Consider the following 3,402-nt stretch of genomic DNA (forward strand, 5'->3'; position numbering starts at 1 on the left):
GGACCCTTCTACATTGTTGGTAGGAATGTAGTCTGGTACAGCCATTGTGTAAATCAGTGTGGAGGTTCTTGGGACATCTGAAAATAGATTTGCCATATGATCCAGCTATAGAACTCTTAGGCATATACCCTAATGACTCTTCTCACTACCTTAGAGATACTTGTACAACCATGTTTATTGCCACTCTTTTCACAAGAGCTAGGAAATGGAACTAGCCTAGATGTCCCTCAACAAGTGAATGTATAATAAAAATGTGGTACACTTTCACAGTGGAGTTCTATTCAGCTGTAAAGCAAAATGAAATTATGAAATTTTCAGGGAAATGGATGGATCTGGAAAGAATTATACTAAGTGAGGTAACCCAGGCCCAGAAAGTTAAACGTTGCATGTTCCCTCTCATATGTGGATCATAGTTACAAATGGTTAGACTTGTGTGTGAGCTAGAACCAAAAATTCGTAGTATATGCCAGTAAGTGAGAAAAAGGCTATAAGGGAGGGAGGAGAGGGAAAGACTTAAGAGGATGGTATTGTATATATGTAAGTAGAAGAACAGATTACAGGGAGTGGAAGGACCTAAGTGAGGCCAGGGGAAGAGATTAGTAAGAGATGTGTTGGGGCAGTGTCAATCAAAATTCAATATATTCTGAATAAGACATATGAAAGCCTACTTTTTTGGATAATGGCACATTCAGAAGCCATAGATTGCTACTAAAAAATTTTCAGTGCCAGGGATGGTATACCTTCCAGTGAATTGGTGGCCAGGGAGGTCCCTATTCCCTCCAAACATTACAGGCTATTCCTAAGTCCCTTGGTTTGCCACAAGTAATAGACGGTAAGACCCTATTCCTGAAGACGTTACATGCCTACGTGGCAAGGTCACTGAGAAATGAAGCTGGTGCTGAGCTGAAAATCTTCTCCCTGTATACCAGCCAACTGAAAGCTGGAAAAAGCTGTGCAGCATGCAGCCCTATGGAAGACAGAAGTCATCAGTAGTGAAAACAGTGGACACTGGAAGCCTCAAGTTTGGCCTGATGGGCCAAATGACTGAACAGGTGCAATAGTGGCATGTCTGCTCTGGAGGAAACCAATTGCTCTCTAGTGGACTGGAAGCTTGCTCTATGGGAGGGAATACATGCCTAGTACTCAAAACCTAATCCAAAGCCTATAGCAGGGAAGGTCATGAGCCTTAGGGGTATAAAGCCTGCTCTTGTGTAGCTAAATGCATATATTATTCTCACCAAATTGCCCTGAAAGTACTACACTTTATGTTCATAGTAACATAATATAATATTTTATATATTATACATATATTATCATATATTACTGATACTGAAAACCTACAACAGGGGTAGTCATGAGCCCTAGGGGTGTAATGACTGCTGGTGTCTGGCTAATTGTATAGCCTTTGCTCACCAAACTGCCCAGTTAGCACTCCTGCTAATGTTCATATCCATATATTAATGCTACTCTCACTTTTGGTTAGAGAAGCTTCTCTTTTCAAATTGTAACGACCTTGGGATGACTCAGAAGGCAGCATGGTGCTGAGAAGTGACAGAAGAGTGCTCAGCATTGAAATATCTCTATCACACCTTCCAGGGCTCAGGATCCATTGCAGAAGAGGTGGCAGACAGAATGCAAGAGCCAAAGGAAGGGTAGGATTCCTTACAATATGCTCCTTCAGACAAAAAATGGCCTGGATATCTATCACCTCAAAGTGCATTACACTACCTACACAAGACCATTATAATTGGAGGAAAAGATCATGACATTAAAATAAAAGAGAGGGGCTGGAGAGTTGCCTTAATGGTTAAGGCGTTTGCCTGCATAGCCAGTGGACCGCAGTACAATTCTCCAGGACTCATGTAAGCCAGATGCACAAGGGGGCACATGTGTCTGGAGTTCATTTGCAGTGGCTGGAGGACCTGGCATCCCCATTCTCTCTCTCTCTCTCTCTCTTTCTCTCCCTCTTTCTCCCTCATAAATAAATAAATAGATAAAATATGTTTAAAATAAAAGAGAGACTGATTGAGAGGGGGAGGGGCTTTGATGGAGAGTAGAGTTTCAAAGGGGAAAGTGGGAGGAGGGAGGGAATTACCATAGGTTTTTGTTTACAATTATAGAAGTTGTCAATAAAAACCACCAAGACCTAGATTTTGAATGTTCAACAGAAAAAAACACAAACAAACAGATTTCTAGCTGGGCATGGTGTTGCACACCTTTAATCCAGAGTTAGGAGGACGGCTGTGATTTCAAGGTCAGCCTGGGTTGGAGTGAAACCTTACCTCAAAAAAAAAAAAAAAAAAATGTAGCCAGGCGTGGTAGCACATACCTGTAATTCCAGCACTCGAGAGACAGAGAGGTAAGAGGATTGCAGTGAGTTTGATGCCACCCTGAGACAACATAGTGAATTCCAGATTAGTCTGGGCTAGAGTGAAATTCTACCTCGAAAAACAACCAAAAAAAGTGTATATATAGTCATTCTAAGGATTAGTTATAATAGGACTTAGATCTCTAATTAATTAACTGCTGAGATCTCATGATATTACAAAGTGTTTGTACAGCAAAAGGCACTGTGAATAGAACAAAGAGACAACCTACAGAATGGGAGAAAATCTTTGCCAGCAAAACATCTGATAGAGGATTAATATCTAGTATATAAAAAGAACACAAAAAACTAAATAACAAGAAATCAAACAACCCAGTTAAAAAGTGGGCTATGGAACTAAATAGAGTTCTCAAAAGAAGAAATACAGATGGCATATAAACATCTGAAAAATGATCTACCTTCCTAGTCATCAGGGAAATGAAGATTAAAACTATGTTGAGATTCTATCTCACTCCTGTCAGATTGGCTACCATGATGAAAACAAATGATCATAAATGCTGGTGAGGATGTGGTAAAAAGGGGAACCCTTCTACACTGTTTGTGGGAATACAATCTGGTACAGCCATTGTGGAAATCAGTGTGGAGGTTCCTGAGACAGCTAAAAAATAGATCCACCAAATGACCAAGCATATACCTTAAGGACTTGTCTCACTACCTTAGAGATAGTTGCTTAAGCATGTTTATTGCCTCTCTATTCACAATAGGTAGGAAATGGAACCAGCCTAGGTGTCCTTCAACTGACGAATGGATAATGAAGATGTGGCACATTTACACAATGGAGTTCTACTCAGTGGTAAAAAAAAATGAAGTTATGAAATTTGTAGGAAAATGGATGTATCTGGAAAGGATTATACTAAGTGAGGTAAGCTAAGCCCAGCAAGCCAAATGTAACATGTTCTCTCTTATATGTGGCTCCTAGCTACAAATGATTGGACTTCTGTGTGAGTAGGAAGAAAACTCAGTAGCAGAGGCCAGTAAGCTAGAAAGGGGATATAAAGGGGATATAAAGGGAATAG

Source organism: Jaculus jaculus, chromosome 4, assembly GCF_020740685.1.
Source record: "Jaculus jaculus isolate mJacJac1 chromosome 4, mJacJac1.mat.Y.cur, whole genome shotgun sequence".
Classification (NCBI taxonomy): Eukaryota; Metazoa; Chordata; class Mammalia; order Rodentia; family Dipodidae; genus Jaculus; species Jaculus jaculus.